We start from the raw sequence: 22043 nt of genomic DNA on the forward strand, positions 1-22043 counted from the left end.
AGGAATGCAGCTTCTGTACTCAGAAAATTGGGCAAGGGTAAAAGTGGGAAACAACGGAAGTGTGTCGGGCAGAATTCAGATAGACAGAGGTGTTAAACAGGGCTGTGTTCTGGCGCCAATGCTTTTCAATCTTTACCTGGCAGATCTGTGCTCACAGCTAAACATCACTCCCAAACTGAGCAACCATCCCCTAACAGCATTACTATATGCAGACAACATCGTCTTACTGAATCTCTCAGGTACAGGACTCCAAAAAGTGCTAAACACCTTCAATCAATATTGCACGACTAATGAGGTAGTGGTAAACACCAAGAAAACCAAGGTAATCATTTTTGGCAAACGGATAATCAAGAAAACTAAATGGTTCTGTGGGAATCAATCAGTGGAAAGAACCGGAAGCTACAAATACCTCGGCGTCTGGCTACAGGAGCGCTGGTCGCATCACATGCACCTAAACACTCTGAAAGCGAGGTTGGCATCACTGCTTGCATCAGTCCTAGCCCTGGCCTCAAAATTACAAACTCCAATCTGGTGTCCACTACTTACAGCGATAAAAGCTAAATTCCTGCCAGCCCTAACATATGGTTCGTAAATATATCCAAGCAAACTGAACAACTTCATGAACACTGCACAAAGCAAGGTGTTTCGCTTTCTCTTCCGCCTACCACACAGCTCCTCGCCTGCGCAGATTAGGTTGGAATTTGGATTACAAGATCAAACATTAGTTCAAGACGGGCATTACTCATATATATCTCCATGCTAAGACTGGCCTAGCTAAATACTCTAAAAGCACTGATTTGGTAGGAAATCAACATAAACCAGGCGGAATTCCCAAATCTCTGGCTAAAGAGAATCACTCTCGCCATCAAGCATCTGTCGGCAGAGGAGTTATGGTAAAAATTTCAAACAACTTTTAAACAAACAAATCAAGATGCTCTCCTGGAGCATGGACAAAGATAAGTTCAGACTTCGATCTCACGCTTAGATGACAATTAACACATACAAGGCTCCAACAGCTCAACCTTATATGGCAGAAATATTAAAAACGTCACTTAAAATAAAGGTGCTACATGCCAGACTCGGACTACTACCTGCATTAATGAACAAACTAAAGTGGCTTAGAACCACAAACAACAGTAGATGCAGACTTTGTGCACATCATCGGGAAGACTTCATACACATCCTTTGTATTTGCCCCGCTCTATTGCCCTGGAGAAAGATGTATCTGAATTTTTTTTTTAACACCAACGGGTATCAGAACATGCTGGCAGGCTATCCTGTTTAGTCTGAAAGGATTGACTCCACAACACATGGCCTGCTTGGCAATTTTTTTTTTTAAAACAGAACATTCCTTAAAACATGCCACAAAAAATCATGATAAGAAAACTAGCCTTCAACTGGCATAGAAAACGAACTCTGGCAGCCCCAGACTTTTGAGTAATGACCGCAGCATCAACACCAGCGGCACTTTGCCTGCTCAACCTGTGGACTGAACTTTTATCTTTTTATCAGGAAAAAAAACAGGCTTTCTGATGTTTTGCTCCTAGATTCCCTTCGAGTAACGTCTGTAACTCAGTGTTGTCCGGTAAGTAACACTATACATTTCAAGACGATCAACACATAAACAGGGCTTAACTGGACTAAAAATCACAAGGAAAGCAAGAATGTATTCATTGTTTTATAGTTTCTTAACGTCTCCACTTGTACGGTTGCAATGATTTTAAGTAATTACGCAATAAAGCATAAACAGTAAAACTGTGAGGAAGGCGATGGACACTACAGGGGTGACATTTACTATTTCCGCTCCAACCGAAGTTAATTTGAGGATGACGTTGGAAACTGAAAAGAGGACATTTACTATTTCCACTACAATCTAGACCACTTAGGGGAAAGCATCAGACAGTAATGGGGTGACATTTACTATTCCCACATCAATCTAAACCAATTTGGGGAAGGTGTTGGACAATAACAGGGGTTACATTTATTTTTTCCAATAAAATTCAAGCAACTTTGGGGAAGGTTTTGTAAAGTAAAATGGTGACACTTAGGGTCAGATCACGAGGCTGACAGTCCAAAGACCAGTGGTTTGGGAAGTGGCTGTTGGACCGCCGTGGCAGTGGTGGCTGACCACCACATTATGAGGTTGGCGGGCAGATGCGCCAATCTCCCACCCTCCCCACCAGGATCTTAGACCCTAATGGGTTGATGGCTGTGCAGGCTACAAATAGCCTGGGTGGTGCTGAAATCCGTGCCACCCTGCTGATTACAACCTTGTTCCCCGCCAGCCTTTTCATGGCAGTTCAAACACCATGAAAAGACTGGCTAAGAACAAGTACAGGAGGGACCCCATCACTGCCCATGCCACAGGGTCCCCCTGCCCAGCACTCTCGAAATGCACACTGTCTGCACAGGGTGCTTATGCCCCCTGCGTTCAGTAGCATTGCCACAGGCTCTACTATGAGCCAGCGAAAATGCTGCTGCCCCTTTCCCACTGGGCATAGTGGCAGAAACCTTGGAAAAGTTGTAATCGGGCCAGCAGGGAGGTGGACCGCATGGCGACCATCACCCTGTCGGAAGTTTAGAGGTCGGGTATTTCTGTCTGCCAAACTCTTCATCAGCCCCTTAATAATACCACTCCATTCTAAGACTATTTGAAAAAAGTGTTGTGAATTAAACATGTGAATTTTACTATGGGCATTTCAATATGAATCATTTTAAACAAGGGAATACACATTACACAACTTGATTAATTGATTAAACAATTAATACTACATACTCATACATTTTTTACTATAAAATAAAATAAAAATGTATCTAATAAAGCCCCTAAACTACAAACCTATATATAGAAATGTAAATATTAAACAAAAAAATATGGTTATTGCAATAAATAGTTAAAATATTTTAGATTTTTTTCTAACATTCCTAAACTTAAAACCATAAAACAATAAACTATTATTCTAAAAGTAGAAATCATAAAAAATAACAAGATATAATGACATTTAATATTTTTTTATGAATATAAAATATTATATTTGAATACAATTATACACCAGAAACAAAAAGAAACCTGTATAGTTCAAACTTATATTTTTCAAACATTTGGAAAGTTAAACATTGACAAAAATAATTTCCTAAATATTTTATCAAAAATGTTCCTATATATATTATGTTTTTGTAAATTATTTTTACAATAAAATTGCACATTAATAAAAAAGAACAATACAATTAATAAACATATTAAAATACTTCTAAAATCAAAATTATTAATGTACATAGCTTCAAAATAATAACCTAATTTAAAAAAATATATTTAAATATTGTTTTAAAATTTCCTCACCCTTATCCCCCCAAAACCCAATATAATGCTTGTTAAACCTGACAGCTTAGAGTGGTCACCCCCTAACTTTTTGCCTGCCTCCCTCCACTTTTTGGACACTGTTTTTGCTGGTTTTAGGTCTCTGCGTACTTTACCACTGCTAAATAGTGCTAAAGTGCATATGCTCTCTCCCTTAAAACATGGTGACATTGGTTCATACCAAATTGGCTTATTTAATCTACTTGTAAGACCCCAGTAAAGTGCCTGAAGATTAAATGCCACTAGTGGCCCTGCAGAACTGATTGTGCCACCCACATAAGTAGCCCCTTAACCATGCCACAGGCCTGCCATTGTAGGGCCTGTGTGTGCAGTTTCACTGCCACTTCGACTTGGCATTTTTAAAGTACTTGCTAAGCCTTAAACTCCCCTTTTTCTACATATAAGTCACTTCATAAGTATGCCCTAGGTAACCCATAGGGCAGGTTGCTATGTAGGTAAAAGGCAGGACATGTACCTGTGTAGTTTTATGTCCTGGTAGTGTAAAACTCCTAAATTCATTTTCCCAGTGCTGTGATACCTGCTCCTTCCATAGGCTAACATTGGGGCTACCCTCATATATTGCTTGAGTGGTAGATTCTGATCTGAAAGGAGTAACCAGGTCATATTTAGGATGGGGAGAATGGTAATACAAAATCCTGCTGACTCGTGAAGTTGGATTTCATATTACTGTTTAAGAAACACCACTTTTAGAAAGTGTGCATTTCTCTGCACGAAAATCCTTCTGTGCCTTACAATCCATGTCTGGCTGGGTTAGTTGACAGCTCCCTCCCTTGAGCATTCCACTCAAGCAACTCCAAACACCTGACTGCTTTGCTGGAAAGGAGTGCTGCCTTGCTGTTGCCCTGCTGCCTTGCTGCCCTCTGGCTCTGCTGAGAAGTGCTCTCCAAGGGCTTGGATTGAGCTTGCCTCTTGTTTTCTGAAGTCTCATGGCGAAAAAGACTTCATCTCTGTAAAGAACTCCTTGTGTGCCGAAATTTTGATGCACAACCTGCCAGAAACGGCACACAGCCTGCATCGTGGTGAGAAAATCACCGCACACCGAACCGGAACAATGAAGCCTGGCTCCCGGAGTGGACATTGACGCAGCACCAGTGTTGCGACCACAAATTTGACACACGAGCCACTGAATCGACGCATAGCCGAGCCAGAATGACGCAGCCTGATTTTCTGCAAGAAGAATCGATGCAGCGCCTGCCGGGTGACAGAAATTTCCCCACATCACCCACCAGATCGACACAGCTCCTGTGACTTTGTCCTGCATGCCCATTATTTCTCTGCATTGTCCCTGGGGCGTCCCAATACCCCGCAACCCGAAGAGGATCCAAGTCTTCATGCCGGATATCGACACAAGGCCCTGGCTGCTTGAAAAAATATTGATGCATCGTCTGTATGCACGCGTAGAAACCGACGCTATCCTCATCGTTTTCCATGCATCTTCTCCTCTGCAGACCCTTGCGGAGAATTTAGATGCAAACCAGGTACTTTGTGCTTGTAAGAGACACTTATTGCCTGCAAGAACTTAAGATTCTTTTTATCCTTTTCTAAAGTGATATTTCAACGTGCACTTATCAAATCTTGATCGTTTTGACCTGCATTTCTTCACATTGCCTTCGAAGTTAAGTCTGACTGCTTAGTGCCAAGCTACCAGAGGGTGGGCACAGGATAATTTGGATTGTGTGAGACTTACCCTGACTAGACTGAGGGTCCTTGCTTAGACAGGGAGTATCCTGACTGCCAACCGAAGACCAAATTTCTAACACTGCTGCAAAAAAAAAAAAATGAAAAATTATCTTTATACAGTAAAACAACTAAATGTACACATAAAAAAAATGTCATAACTAAAACAAAGCTTACTAATACACAAACATAAAAAAACAGATAGAATACAATACAATACAACAAATGATTGACTACTGTCATGTTGTCCCAACATCGATCCTTGCTGACGAGGTTAATAATTCATCTTCTACATCAGTCCCTGGTGGTCCTTCAGGGGAAACAAGCTCTGTGAAGCAGGAGGAGGGGCCAGCCGCCACACGCTAGGGCAAGGAGCCCTTTAAAAACATTAACGCGCTCCCGCTGCCGTGGGTAGCGCTCTGTAAAGCAGGAGGAGGGGCCAGCCGCCACACGCTAGGGCAAGGAGCCCTTTAAAAACATTAACGCGCTCCCGCTGCCGCGGGAAGCGCTCTGTGAAGCAGGAGGAGGGGCCAGCCGCCACACGCTAGGGCAAGGAGCCCTTTAAAAACATTAACGTGCTCCTGCTGTGCGGGACGCGCCCGGGCAAAGCCCGGGCAAAGCCCGGGCCAAGGGCGGGCCCGTCCTTGCCCGTCATTGCCAGGAAGAGCCAGGGCAGGGCCACCCCCCTAATGTTTTAAACTAGGTAGGCTCAAATGTGATGCCCCTTAAAAGTAGTGCGTCTGGGTTTATTTAAGTATAAACATCCTTACCTATATCGCACTACCTTTCAATTAGGGCCTATCGGCTTCTGGAATATATTATCCAGGGTATTCATAAATTAGTTGCGGCTTCCGTTAGTATCCCGGCAGGCAGCGCGGCACCGAGGAGCCCCGGCCCGGAGACCCCGGCAAATGGTGTGCCCCGGAAGTCGGTGGATTAATTGAGTGCACCTGCATACACGACGCTGGCTGCGAGGATCGCGGGCTCCGAGCAGGGGAAGCGAGAGAGTGACGAGGTCTGGAGGCAAAGACGGAGCAAAGACGGAAACATAAGGTGGAAGAGAGAGGTCCCTGTTTGCGTGATGATTTCTCCCCACAAGACACTGTGCACTTTATTTTCTTTTGTGAGCAGTATATAGTAATACAGCATCAGTATATTTGCCTTTATTTAGAAAGCAACCATTTGAGCAAATTAGGCCAGCGCTGATGTACTTGCAATTGTTAACAAGATCGTTTAATTGTTTTAATGTAGCAAGTTGTTTGATGGGGGCTCATAGGATTGCCTGGATGAAATGTTGTTAAATGCTGTGTCCTTCGGCTATGAATTGTGCATCAGTCTTTTTTAATGCCTTTTAAGTGTATTTTTATCTGTCTTCAGTGTGATATTATAATGTAATGATATTTAATGTTTGTGTTTGGACATGTGTTAATTTTGTTCTTTTATGGGTTTTATTAGCCTAATGAAGCTTTTTTCTGACTGACATACCAGTTAACACTTACAAATGATATTACATACATGCTACATCGATATTTTTTATAACAATATTGAAAAAAACACTAACAATTATATTTTTACCTTCAATATTCCTGTTCACAATATTTTTTATGTCCTGATACAGTTAACAAAACTTTTTTGTATTACACTATTTTTTTCCTGATATTCTGCCCAATAACGCAAGGCAGCAATTTGCAGTACTCTAGATTTACCTTGCTCAACCACACAAAGTGGCCTTGCGTTGCATTGTGGAACCTTATTTGATGCAAGGGAAATGCAAGGGCTTAGTTATTCGGCCCTGGGTCTCTTTCCAAGGAGTTAGGCAAAAGGTAGCTGCTGGTCTCACTGCAAATGATGCTTTTCAGGACATTTGAAAGCATGTAATAGTTGCATTGGTCACCAAGGAGCAGCCACATACAGTTTCCAACCTCTTGGAAGAGCTTAATGGCAAGGTCCATGAATGACTTAAACCCAGAGGTCTCACAATTGGATTTGTTGCCAGTGAAAATGGCAGTAATATAGTGAAAGCCATGGTTGATGGTGTATATTTTAGAGTCATGTGTTTAGTGCAGTGCATCAATATAGTTTTGCAGGATTTCCTCTAGAAAAGAAGAGGTAGTCTGTAACATACTGATCACCTGCCGAAGAGTATGCACTTTTTTCCGCCATTCATTCAGAGTCCAAAAGCAGCTGGGGATTTCTGCATGCTAATACAATACATGTAAAAGCCTTCAGACAGAAGATGCCAAGATCATTGAAACTCAATAGTACAAGTCTATCAACAAATATGTAATTCAAAGGAAAGGAGATGCAACTGCCAAAGCCATGACAGTGGAAGTGGACAAATGGGGGGTACTGGACTGAAATAAATAAATGCTAATTTGTTTCAGGAATATTACATGTGAAGTGAGGAAGGAAGACAGTACAATGAGGCAAGCAATCCCACTGTTGCATCTGCTAGAAAATCAGTTGAAAAAGGTGTCAATGAAGAAGCAGCTTCTTTGGTAGATAGTGCAATCTTTTGCTTGAACACTAATCAAAGGGTGCAAAAAGAGATTGTGTCCTCCAAAGTTTACATGTGTGCAACAATACTGGATCCGCAATACAGTGGGCTCTCCCCTCCTTTTATTGAATAGAGTCTGGGGATGGGCTCTCTGGGGCCTATAATTAATGAACATAGTCTGGCTACCATTTTTTCTTTTTGATCCAGCGGGAGTCCTGCAGGATTGTGGCATTTTTTGCTGATGTTCTTTGGTTTTGGCCCCTCTAGGTCCCCCCCATGAGATCTAAGGGATTGTAGGATCCCTACGATACCTCCTTATATTACTTTTAATTTTTTACTTCAGGACAGGGGACTAAGACCTCAAGTCCTGCAATGGTTGGCAGCAAAATGTTCTCACATTTGTGGCAGACAATTAGAGTGCTCGCTCTTATGGGAATCTGACTTCCATGGGATCATGATGGCCCAAGGGAAATACAGCTCCCTGGGCCAATCAGATTGATCTATTTTTGAAAAGGTGCTCCCCCAAGAGTCTTGAGAGACTCTTGTGGACCCAAGCGTTTAGATATCTATATTTTTTTAACCCTAATTTGGTGTAATTCCGTTCAGCAGTTTTCTTAAAGAAGGCTATGGAAAATGCATTTGGATTTTGCATTTTAGAGCCTTCCTTTATTCTCAGCGCCCTGCTTGACAGATCATCCCCAAAATGTTCCATGTACAAACTAGTTAAGAAGTAACTTTTTGCAAAGTTTCGTGGGGATTCCTCAAAAGGTGGACAAAGGGGCTTATTACGACTTTGGTGTCTAAGGACCACCATGTTGGAGCTGGCGGTCCGATCACCAACGACCTGGTGGAGCGGACCACCGTCTTACGATTCTAGTGGTGGAACAAACAGAAGACCGCCAGCTGTCTGCCGCCACCTCCAGGCAGTACAGACCGCAGCGGTCTCCTGGAAGAACATAAAGGCTGGCGAGGACCAAGTTTCCGCTGGACCCATTACGAGGTTGCACACTGCCAATGTGACCATGGGAGTCTAACCATCACCTACAAGCTGGCAGAAACAGACAGTAGAAAGGGAGACACTCACCTGCAGACAGCCATTCACGTCCTGAGCCACCGTGGATTCTTTCGCAAACATCATGCCTCTGCCCTTGCTTGCCGAAAGACAACTAAATCAATGCCAACTTGTGTTGGAAAATGGGTTATTGGTAAGGGCAGGTAAGTACCTAATCTAATCAAGGGGGCACCTAGTTGTCTGGGGTTGGAGGATGTGGGGGTGTTGCTGGGTTGCTCCAAATGTCCTTCTCTGCATTTGAAGACCAGTTTGGCAGCCCTCCCCCTTCCTGCCTTACCATCTGCTGAGGTGAGATCCCCTCCCACAGGCACATCTCTTTGTGTGAAGCCATGCCACTTCACACCTCATCAAGGCAGCCTGGCCAGGGTGCCAGAGGCTGGCCAATCAGTGCACAGCAGCAAAAACAATGCAGGGCTGAAATTGGCAACTTTTCAGGTAAAGTTTAAAACTCTTTACCTGAACAAGTTATATTAAATCCCACAACTGGAAGTTGTGGGATTTATTATAACAATTAATTTGATACCAAACTCTTAGTATCTGTCACTTTACAGGACTTTTACAATTAAAAGAAAGTCTCCCCATTCTAGCCTATGAAGGCCATTCACTACATTGAGGGAAAATACTAATTTGGCTGTTTTTACCTCACCAGGGCTTATAAAACTATTTTTATAAGGTCCCTGCTTATAGTTACATGGCACCCAGTCCTAGGGGCACACAGGGCACACCTTAGGGGTGACTTATATGTAAAAGTAAGGTAGTATAAGACTTTGGAACGACTTTTAATTCCAAAGTGGAATTTGCATATAACTTTAATTTAAAAGCAGCCAGCAAAGCAGGCCTGCCTTTAAAATGACAATGGACACCTCAGCAGTGCACCCATATGTGCACTACCTATGCTGGGGACCCTAAACCTACATGCCCTACCCTATACTAGGGACTTATAGGTAGGTTGACTTAGCCAATAATAATTAGCCTAATTTGCATACTGATTTTACCCAGAGCACAGGCCCTGGGACTGGTTATCTGTAACCAGGGCACCATCAGAGTCAGGAAAACACCAGCAAAAAGTGGAAAATGGGGGCAAAAAGTTAGGGGGCCTCTGCAATCAGCCCTCTTCTCTCACAACATGGACGACAGCAACCGTAAGTACACACACCTACCTGTAACATCATCCCTTTAAAAACAGCACACCATGCCAGCAAACACATCATGGGGGGAACGCCACAGGCAGCAGCTACTCCTATCATATGACACACACACTCACATTCTACAACACGGAAACTCACACATTCAAAACATGCACACTTCAGCCAGCACACACACACTGCAAAGCACACGCAACTCACACTCCACGGGACATACCTCTACACCAACCAGCTGCAAGGCACCCACACCTTAATGGACACACGCACACTAAAATGTAAAACAAACTATCACAACTCAACACACTCCATGTCTCCACTGACAAATCTCAAGAACACACACACCACATGTAGACAATCATCATATCAGTGGGATACGTCCACATCGGACAACACAAAAAAAAACAAATACCACAACAAACACAACACAATGCCATTACACCAAAATAGCGTCTACACACACACCCATCACAACACCCTTCCCTTGGGGGACAACAGCACTGAACACAAAGTCACATACTGAAAAAACACCACATGGAGCAGTAAGCAGGTCAAACATACACAACTACAGGCACACACCCAATGTCAGCCAGGAACAACAGAAAGCTAAGGAAAGGAAATGCAGGACAACGGTGTACCCAAAAAAACAACAACTGGTTGGATTTATTGAAATGTATAATTTTTAAATAAAGTGAAAGGCCTTATGGCCAGTCCAAGCATGTTGTCCAAAAGGCAAAGTTTTGGGTTCCTACTTGACTCCTAACTGCCATGTAACCTTCACAGGTAGGGGCGTCAAAGGGGCAGTCAGGCACCTCAGGGATTATCTGGGGTGGAGAGAGAGGAAGTGTTGGGGGTTGGGATTTGACTTAGGAGGGGGGATCCTTCTTGGGAGGGGTTTGCTTCTTCTTGGTGGGGGAGGGGCATGGTTGCTAACAGGGGGGGCAGGGGAGGCCTTGGAGCTGTAATGGATGGCTTTGGAGAGGCTCTAGGTCCTTTTGGGTGTGTCGGGGGCAAGGTCAAGGCCACCAAGGAAAAGGTTCTTGGACACAGGTGGATGGCATTAGGAAGGGGGTTGGGATTTGGAGTTTGAGGGAGTGGTTGTCTGACATGGATATCTTGGGTGCATGCTTGTGGAAGGTATGCTTGAGTGTGGTGGGTATCTGTTAGGTGGGTGAGTGAGGGCATGTATGTGTCTTGGGCTATGGGGTTGGAGGTGCGGGGATACTGTAGTCGGTAGGTAGGTATCTGTTGGGGTGGTGACTGCAGGCATGGTGGATGTGCTGCATATAGGTGTGTCTGTGGTGTCCGCGGGTTTGGTGACTGGGGTAGATATCTGAGGGTCCTCTTGGGTTGTTTCTGCGGCTAGAATGGGTGTCATGGCTGTATCAGTGACTGTTGTGGTAGTGTCTGTAGATATGCCAGATGCCATGTGTGTGATGCTGGGGTGGGAGGGTGTCAGGGCAAGTCATGACTGTTGCTGTGTCTGGGGAGGATGTTGTTTGAGTGTTTGAGTGCGTGCCAGTGTGTCTTGTAGTGCTTGTGTTTGTGTGCGCTATTCTTGTCTGTTGAGGTGGATGCAGGCAAGTCTGTCTGTGTGCTTTGGCTAGGTTGGGGAAGGGGAGATATGGACTTTTAAGAGGAAGGTGGAGGGGGGACAGAAGACAAGGGGTAACTGGCTGCCATCAGAGTGGAGCCTGAAAAGATCTCTGTAGGCCCGCCATTGCACTGTGAATGCCCTCTAGGAATGTGTTGCTCTGCTGGACTTGGGTTGCCAGTCCCTGGATGATATTCACAATGGCAGACTGACCCACAGAGATTGACCTCAGGAGGTCAATAGCCTCCTCGCTGAGAGCAGCAGGTGTAACAGGGGCTGGGGCAGAGGTGCCTGCGGCAAAGCAGATGCCCACCCTCTTGGGTGAGCGGGCACGGTCAACTGGGTGGTGAGCCACAGGGAGGGTGGTGACAGAATGGTGGTGGTGGACAAGGATGGTACTAGGGGGTCCCTGATGGGTCCAACACCACTAGGGAGTGGTTACTGGAGGAGGAATCCAAGGATGCAGATCCGGTCTCCCCTGTGGCAGTCCCCTCACCCTCTGGGCCACCGGGTTCCTCTGTGCAGTGGTGTCTTGACCCAAGGTCCCAAGTCCAGATGCTTCCCTACTCGGCTCAGCCCTGTCTCCACCTGCAGGTGCTGATGCTGCCAAAAGAAAGAGAAGTAGGGTCATAACATGGACATGAAAACACTTCAATTACAACTCTGAGAGACAAAACATAACATCACATCATGTCAAGAGGCCCCCTGCATGAAGTGCCAACAAAGTGGCACCATCATGTGCCAATACAAAGCCATCCATGCCATCTGGAATTACAAGAGTACCACTTGAGAAAATCTTGGTCTCAGACAACTACAATAGCATGGATGAAGTCTAGCCACCACAATAAGCAGACCACAACTAGGTGACCACTCCACCCTAAACCTATGCCGCATGCAGCACACCCCAGTGAACCAGTAGCCAACAATTGGATCCTTCTGTAAGGTACCCTAACAATTACACAGACACAAACCTATGCACACATCTGAAATGCACTGATATAATGTACCAACAAAAACAGGTGAAGCTAAGGAAACGCAGATAACACTGATAGAAACATGCCATACCTGGATTAATTGTCACCATGCATCTGCAAACCACAACACCCAGAGTTCCAAGGGCCTTCTGAAACACCTAGGATGCGAAATACTCCTTGTATTGTATCACCGTGCATATGAAAACAACAACACTCAGAGTTCCACGGGCCTGTTAGTGAAAGAAATCCTCGGATCCGCTGAAATGGAAGTCCCCCGATATTTGCTTTCTCAGTGGGAACCAGCGGTAGGTTATGGGCATCACAAATAGCTCGAGATCAACATAAATACAGGCCCAATTGCTTCGTTTTGCTTTGCCATTTCGAAAAACGGTGGCGGGAGCCAGACTAGTAATCCGATCCAAGCAGTCCCACTTTATCTGGCTTCATTCACCAGACGAGGATGATGCTGGCAAACGGGTGTGGATCTGGTTTATAAATAACTAAAGAGATTCTTCAGCATTGTCATAACAAAAGAAGGGCCGCCCTCAACGTGTCTGCATCTTTGCATTAAATCTTTATTTGGCTACGTGTTTCAACCCAAAAGGGTCTTCGTCATGGCCTAGTTAGAAAAATTGTGCCCAATCCATCCTAAACATAAATACAACGTCTTCAACAAGCATAGAAAAAATACATATATGCTCTCTTGCAATTTTTGGAGTTCATTTTGTGCATAATGCTAAGCAATATTTTATATGGTTCATAAAAAACTCAAAGTAATACAAATGACTGCAAAAACCACAATAATATGGCGAGTCGTCAATATTGAAATAGCACCTTTCAAAAACTAGAGTGAAATTACCCAAATATCACTGAAATATCACACAACAAAGTGAATAGGTATGCAATAGACTAACATCAAAGTCTTAGGCCCTCATTACAACTCCGGCGGTCGATGATAGAGTGGCTGTAATACTGACAAGAGGCTGGCGGAAACTACAGCCAAATTGTGACCATGGCAGTGAGAACTCTCATAGACAGCCTCTTTACCACACAGACCGCCAGGGTGATAACAACAGCCACCACTGCGGTAGTCGCCTACAGCCAGGCGGAAGTCAATGTTCCGCCCACCATATTATGACAACCCAATCCGCCACCTTTTCTGGGGCAGTACCAACAACATCAAAAGCCTGGTGAAAACACTACACAGAAGGGAAAGGACTCACCTTTAGAGACACATGGAACAACCACAACCCCATGCTCTTCTACGTCCTTCTCCACCACAAACACCAACGACCGCAAAGACGAGCACGGTGAGTACGGCCGCCCAGCACACAATGGAGGGGGAGGAAAAAGAGAGTGACACACACACGCAAAAACACCCCTCCACCCCAAACACCATACACACAATCAGATGCAATAATAAAACATAATTACCCCATACCCCTCTGGAATAATGCAAGGACTACAGGAATTGATGAAAAGTGAGTGTAATAATATAAATACGGTAGAAATATGAAAAATCAAACTAATGGTATATACACATGTACAGTTCAAGGAACACTGCCCAGTCCATATTGTCCGTGGGCCACAGGGCCACAGGCCAAAGTTTAAGTCCCCACTTGTCACCTGCAACAACACGGAGAGAACACTGCAGGGGCATCATTTGGAAAATAGGCAGGCACCACAGGGGGACAGGGGATGGGGGTGCACCTCAGCCTGGAGATAGAACAACACTACTGGTCCTGGAGGGGGCAACATGCCCTGTGCTTGGTCCTGGGGAGTGCAAGGCCACAGTCTCTCAAGTGGGTGACTTGCCCACATGCTCTGGAGGGAGCACATGCCCTGTGCTTGGTCCTGAGGAGTGCAAGGCCACAGTCTCTTAAGTGGGTGACTTGCCCACATGCTCTGGAGGGGCCAACATGCCCGTTGCTCTTTGTCCTGGGGAGTGCAAGGCCACAGTCTCTCAAGTGGGTGTTTTTCCAACTGGTTCTGGAGGGGGCATTGTGCCCTGTGTTTCTGATCTTGGGAAGGATGGGGTGAGTGGGTGGCTTACCCATTGGTTCTGGAAGGGGCATTGTGCCCTGTGCTTCTGATCCTGGGGAGGATGGGGTGAGTGGGTGGCTTACCCACTGGTTCTGGAGGGGGCATTGTGCCCTGCACTTCTGATCCTGGGGAGTGCAAGGTCACAGTCTCTCAGCTGGGTGTCACACCCACAGGATTTGCAGGGTACAGGCCGCACAGAAGCCATTGGAGGCAGGACTACAGACTGTCCGCCGGCAGTGACGGCTGCTCAGTGGTGTGGTGGTGCTGCTGCAGCCGGTGGGGGGGAGGCTCCAGCCCATCCCCTGCAGCCGCGGATGGCTGCTCACTGGTGGTGGTGGTGCTGCTGCTGCTGGTGGTGGTGGGGGGAAGCTCCAGCCCATCCCCTGCAGCCTCGGATGGCTGCCCACTGGTTGTGGTGGTGGTGCTGCTTCTGGAGGTGGGGGAGGATCCAGCCCATCCCCTGCTGCCTCAGACGGCCTCCCACTGCTGGTGGCGGTGGTGCTGCTGCTGGTGGTGGGGGAGGCTCCAGCCCATCCCCTGCAGCCTCAGACGGCTGCCCACTGCTGCTGGTGGTGCTGGTGGTGGCGGTGCTGCTGTTGCTGCTATTGGGAGGGGAGGCTCCAGCCCATCCCTGCAGCCTCGGATGGCTGACCACTGCTGGTGGTGCTGCTGCTGCTGGTGGTGGGGGGAGGCTCCAGCCCATCCCCTGCAGCCTCAGATGGCTGCACAACCATGGTTGGTGGTGAGGGCTCTGACAGTCCCTGCACCAGGCCCCTTGTCCTTCCTGCTTGCTGGTACAGGCCCCTTGTCCTTCCTGGCAGAAGCTGGGAATGGCTCCTTGCCCTTCCTGTCAGCACTTGGGACAGGCTCCTTGCCCTTCTGGGCAGCAGCTAGGGATGTCTCCTTGCCCTTCCTGACAGCACTTGGGGCAGACTCCTTTCCCTTCCGGGCAGCAGCTGGGGCAGGCACACTTACTTTGAGGCTGGCTGGTGCCCTGGATCCTTTACTACCACGAGTGGATGTGGAGACTAGTGGTCCCGTGGACTGGGTGGCTGAGGTGCTTGCCTGGGTTTTTGGCACCATGGCCAGACGTGAAGGACTGGGTGGGAGGGGTAGGGAAGAGGTCAATGGTGGAGAGGAAAAGCTTCTTAGGGACACTGGGGCAGGAAGAGGGAGAAGGCTGGAGGAAGAGGGAGTGTTTGTCTGCTGTGTTTGGATGCAGGTGCATGGGCTGGATGCTGTTGTGAGGTGGATGGCTGTTGGGTGTCTGAGTGCTTGCGTTTGTGTACCTTGGGAGGGGTGGGGACAGACACAGTGGGAGAGGACACAGGGGACGTGTGCATGGCTGTTGTAGTGGTGTCTGCAAGTGAGGTGTGTGTTCTGCTAGGTGTGGTGGTGATGCTAGTAGTGGATGATGGTGCAGTGCATGCAGGTGTGAGTGTAAACAGAACTGGGAGCGAGGTGAAGGAGGGGGACCCAGTGGAGGCAGTGGATGTTGGTATGTCTGCATCTGGATGGTATTTGTGTGAGTTCCTGTGTGATGAAGTGTGGTGTTTGTTTTAGCCTGTGCCACTCCTGTGTGTTGTCTTGTGTGCATGCTCATCTGCCTGTGTGCTTGGGACAGGTTGGGGTTGAGGGGAATGGGTTTGGGAAGAGGAAGTTAGAGGAGGGGACGGTAGAAACAGGGTCTTCAAACCTGTCATGCCATAACTACGAAAGTTGCCAGAAAACTAATCAGAATGCAGCTAAAGAAGTATCTTCAGTGGAGACAGAGTCGTCCTGGCTGGAGGAAGATCTGCCAAGTCCTGTTGCACCTATTACAGAAAGAGAACAAGAATCCAAGATGTCCGCCTTGAAGGCTGACAGTGAAGTTGCTGCTTTAGTGTTGCATTAGTCCAGTTGCTAGGATACGCGCACGAAGCCTGAGAGCTTTGCACTTCAACTGTGCTTTGACAGGAGTCAGGTATTCGGAGAGAGATTGCATCTGTGAAGAAACATTCTGTGAGGAAAATTCATCTTTACAAGTATCTTGATAAAGAAAGAAAACACAAGCGTCTCAGCAAACGAAAACCCAGGAAGCAGAAAGCAAATTTCGAAAATAAACTTTATTGAAGGTTTATGAATATTCTGTGGTAAGAAAATATACAACAATTCAAAGAGCATTTAGAGAATATAAATATATTAATGACTCAAATAATATAGTATGCTTGACATAACCAACTAAACACAAGAAAAGCTATACAGACAATATTTACGCTTATTTACCTGACGAGAAAGTTATAAGAGACAGTTAACTAAAAGGTCATTCCTCTTCGCCTGAATTCAAAACAATAAATAACTATATATATATATATATATATATATATAGGTATATATATATATATATATATATATATATATATATATATATATATATATATATATATATACATACATATATATATAGCACCATTATTGAGCAAAGGAAAAGAAAAGTGCGCAGAGGAAAAAAGACTAAAACAAAGTGAAGAAGAGGACAATTCTTCTATTGAACTGAGAGAGTTTAATTTCTAAGAAACGTATTCCCATTTCAATAACAACAGTAAGACAAACAGAGAGAGAGGCAAATTTCCCAGAGAGCTCAGGGTGAGTGATTATAGAATGGCTGGGTTAAAACAATTAGTTGTTCAGTTAATTGGTATATAATAGTGTGTCCTATTTAATTGTGACAATAATCGTTCAGGTGCCCTTTACCAGCTAAACCAACAGTGAGGTTGCAGTCCGCGCCTTGATGAAGCATAATCTCTGAGACAGTCTCTCTAAATCCCATTCCCCTTTCCCCTTCCAGGGTGCATAATATGGAGATTAGTTTTGTTGCAAATAGTCTGGGTTGGGATAGAGGACCAATCTTCTGCTCCTGAGGAAATCAACTCCAGGTATCTCACAATGGCTGCCATCTAAAAGGAGGCCGAGCCTGGATTGATCTCTGTTGGGCCGCCATGCCAGTGTGAATGCCCTCCAAAAATGCATTAGTCTGTTGCATTTGGGCAGGCAGCCCCTGGATGGCACTCACAATGGTTGACTGCCCTACAGAGATGGATTGCATTGCTGGTATGGGTGTGGCGGCTGTACCTGTAGCTGGGGTGGGCACAGAAGTGTCCGCCTCCACCAAGGAGCTTCCATTGGAGGAGGTATCTGTGTCAGAACTGTCCCCTCCTGTCTCTGCCGTGGTGCTCCCCTCACCCTCTGTCCCACTTTTTCCTCACCGTCGGTGGACTCTGCCTCCTGGGACCTGTGGGATGCAGCTCCCTCCGTTGCCGGTGCCTCTGCTCCTCTTCCAGATGATGCTAATGCACATAAGGACAGGGTGACAAAACAAAAAGAGGCTGGAAGAGACAAATAATACATTAGGTCAATAACTGCTTCAACACCACCGTTGGCGTACACACTACCGTCACACACAGGGAACAGCCCTACGCAGAAACCAATGCACTACCAGTGAGAATGCTAGCCACCAGGGCATGGGGAGGGGCACATACCGCCAACTGCAGCACCTGGGACCCACACAGCCCTGACCAGTAGGGGATGCATACAAGCTAGGTAGCAGGATTATCCCTTCAGAATCCTAGCCACCAGGGGACCTACGCTGCAATGTTAGGCCTAGCCTAGGGGCACCGAATGACACACATCCTCCACCTGGGTACCCCCCATCCATGCATAAGTTGTAATGATGGGGCTGTACCTACCCTCTTGTGGCTGCTGTGATGCCCCCAAGCGCCCATCCAGCTCCGGATAGGCCTCCACCAGTATGCGGGCCTTCAGACTTCGACGGGCACCCCTTCCTTGTTGGGAGGGAATCCCCAGCTGGGCCTCCGTAGTCTTCTGTGCCCAGCGCCTCAGGTCCTCCGTCCATTTCCGACAGTGGGTGCTCCCCCTGCTGTAGACCCCAGGGTCCGTACATCCTTGGCGATGGCACGCCATATACCCTATTTTTGATGGGTGCTGACCTGCAGATAAATACACACAGGAAAAGGTCTCAGTCAGACCGTCCTGCCCGTCACACTTATGGCCCACCATACCCCTTCACATCCCCATTTGCACACACAGGGCCCAGCACACAAGCTGCACGGAGCCCAGGGGACATCCACCCACCCCCCCTACACGAGGCCTTCACACACACCACACCATGCATTCATGCCCCATGCATCGTGCTCACAGTGTACTCACCTGTTGGTCTGGAGACCCATACAGCAGTCCGTACTGAGGTAGGACCCCATCCACCAGTCTCTCCAACTCAGTTGAGGTGAAGACAGGGGCCCATTCCCCAGTCACACGAGCCATGGTAGGTTCCAGACACAGGTCACAGCAGCACATGCAGTGTAGGTCCTCTCCTGTTGAAGGTCAGGTAGCAAGTGAGTGATCAGATAGAAAATGGCTTCACGTCCACGGCGGTGCATACTGTCACCGCTGTTGTACATCACCATTGGCCACTGTACCCAATAATAACCAATGAAGAGTTGCACGGCAGTTCTCGACCGCCTCCCGCAACGGCGCACAATGTCTGAGGAATTACCTCACTTCCACCTGTACCTCCACACAGGATAGGAGGATGCAATTTCAGGGGGGGGCAAGCCCTGGATAACAACTGCGTCGCATTTCAAAATTTGACATACTGGACCAATGCCACTTACACATTGAAATTTAACATCATGCATTGTACTGTTGTGGCTACAATGTTCAGTTTGTGACCAGCTCCTCACTCTTTTGTCCCTTTGATACCTACTGATGTGGATGAATAGGAGATGGAGACATACCCCTGTGTACAGACCGCTGGTGGACTTGGCAACAATGGAGGACAGGCACATTATCCTCACCTATAGACTTGACAGGGCCACAATCACGGAGCTGTGTGCCCAACTGGATGCTGACCTGATTCTACTATCCGTCACCCCACTGGGATCCCCCATCTTGTGCAAGTCCTATCTGTGCTACATTTCTTGGCAACTGGTTCTTTCTAAGTGACAGTGGGCTTGGCAGCAGGAATGCGCATCTACATAGTTTTCCCCCAAGTGGAGGATTTAGCCACAGTGAAAGCTGATTTCTATGCAATCGGACATATCCCCAACATTATTGGGGCAATTGATGGTACACATATTGCATTTGTCCCCCCCCCAGCGAAATGAACAGGTGTTCAGAAATCAAAAGAACTTTCACTCGATGAATGAGCAGATGGTGTGCCTGGCAGACCAGTACATCTCCTACGTCAATGCAAAATATCTTAGGTCTGTGCATGATGCCTTTATCCTGAGGAATAGCAGCATCACATATGTGATGGCTCAGCTCCAGAGGCACAGGGTATGGCTAATAGGGGAGCGCTGGTTCCCACCCAGTGGATGTTGGTGTATAATTATGGTGGGGGCCCTAAGGGTTGGTGTGTGGCTAACATTTTCCCCCCGATATTTGCAGGTGACTCAGGCTACCTCAAACCTCTCATGGGTACTGACCCCTGTGAGGAATCCCAGGACAAGGGCAGAGGAACGTTACAATGAGGCACATGGGCGAACAAGAAGAATTATAGAGAGGACCTTTGGCCTCCTGAAAGCCAGGTTTCATTGCCTCCATCTAACAGGTGGATCCCTGTACTACTCACCCAAGAAGGTCTGCCAGATCATCGTGGCATGCTGTATGTTGCACAACCTTGCCTCACATCGCCAGGTGCCTTTTTCTGCAGGAGGATGAGGCTGGAGATGGCCATGTGGAAGCAGTGGACCCTGTGGACAGTGAAGAGGAGGAGGCAGAGCATGAGGATGAGGACAACAGAAGTGCAAAAATTTGTCAATACTTCCAATGACACACTGGTAAGACAGTGTAATTGCACATTTAATTGACAGTTTTGTGTTTGACATTGTCACTGACAGGCTGATTTTCCCACTTCTATGGCCACTCACTGTAGCCTTTGGCATCTCTATTTGCAGATCTGTGTGCCCCACTATCACTCCTGGTGTGTTGACTGCAGCCAACTACAGGTCATTCCTATGTACACATTTCTGTAACATTTGATTTTCAATGTTTAAACCTTGTTTTACAAATACATACTTAAATCATTTGACATACTCCATACTTCTATTTTTTCAAAGGGTGTTTATTTAAATGCTAAGAGGTAGAGGGGATGTTCAATGGGCTGTGGGGATGATGGAGAAAGGTCCAGGTTGGAGTCCAGTCTATTTGTATCACAGGTGCATTGTCCAAGGGGGCATAGGAAGGGGAGCAATGGCAGTTCAAGGTGGACAGGGTGACAGAGTGGACACAAGGGTGACAATCAGGAGAGTCGTATTTCCTGGCGGGGGTCTTGGCAATAGTCTCTGGCTTCTGCCTGAATCGCAGGGAACGTTTGCAGGGTGGTTCACCGTCTGCAGGGGGAGGGGTGATGGTGGCCTGTTGTTCCTGTGGCGGGGCCTCCTGTCCACTAGCGGCAGCGGAGATGGAGGGCTGTTCATCGGTTTGGCTAGGGGCAGATGCCGGCTGGTGTGCCACTGCCTCCCTCATAGTGTTGGCTATGTCTGCCAGCACCCCTGCAATGGAGACGAAGGTGGTGTTGATGTCCTTCAAGTCCTTCCTGATCCCCAGGTACTGTCCCACCTGCAGCCGCATGTTCCCCTGCAACTTGGCCAGTATCTGGCCCATCATCTCCTGGGAATGGTGGTATGCTCCCACGATCACGGTGAGTGCCTCCTGGAGAGTTGGTTCCCTGGCCTGTCCTCCCCCTGTCGCACAGCAGTCCTCCCAGCTTCCCTGTTGTCCTGTGCCTCTGTCCCCTGAACCGTGTGCCCACTGCCACTGACCCCAGGTCCCTGATCGTCCTGTGTTTGTGGGGTGGTGGACACACTGCTGATTGACGTGTACTGGGGACAGGAAACACCTCAAGACTTGGCTTTTCGACCAGTAGCTCTCCCCCCCCACCCCCAGCGCCTTGAGACCCTACTGCGTGAGTAGTGCGCTCTATAAATCCCTGATTGATTGATTGCTAACACCACTATCAGCTAAAAATGGGGGCAAAAAGTGAAATCAGTCCCGTTTTCTCACAGATAGTACATTTCCAACCTTGTCATACAGTTTACTTTTTAATTCTTATAAATGTTTTTGAACTATGTATGTCGCCACTGGGTAGTTATACATACGTCATCATTTCCTTTGGAAATGCATTTTTTGTGTTGCTAATACTGTTGACACTGTTTGATGACTCTCCACAAAACTTTCCAGAAAAGTGCTCGTTATCCTAGTTTGTACATAGAACGTTTTGAGATGATTAGTCAAACGGGGGCTGAGAAAAAAGGGGGGACGAAATTCAAAATCCCCACGCATTTTCCATGGACGTATTTAGGCAAGGATAAACTGCTCAACAGAATTACTTTAAATTTTGTAGGAATCTAGAGCTTAGTCCACAGATTGTCCTTTTTGTCATTTGGTGTAAATCAATTCAGTAGTTTTTTTTTAAATTAAAGGACAAAAGTATTTGTAGGTGCACTAGAGGCTCAAGACACTCTCACAGGAGCACCAATTTAAAAATAGATTATTTCCTTGGGCCAGTTAACTCCCTCAGGAATCAGGTTCATGTGGGAGCAAGTGCTCTGGCTGACAGGCAACATGAGAAAAGTGTTGCTGACAGCAATGATAGGGCTTGGGTAT

Source organism: Pleurodeles waltl, chromosome 2_1 (assembly GCF_031143425.1).
Source record: "Pleurodeles waltl isolate 20211129_DDA chromosome 2_1, aPleWal1.hap1.20221129, whole genome shotgun sequence".
Taxonomy (NCBI): domain Eukaryota; kingdom Metazoa; phylum Chordata; class Amphibia; order Caudata; family Salamandridae; genus Pleurodeles; species Pleurodeles waltl.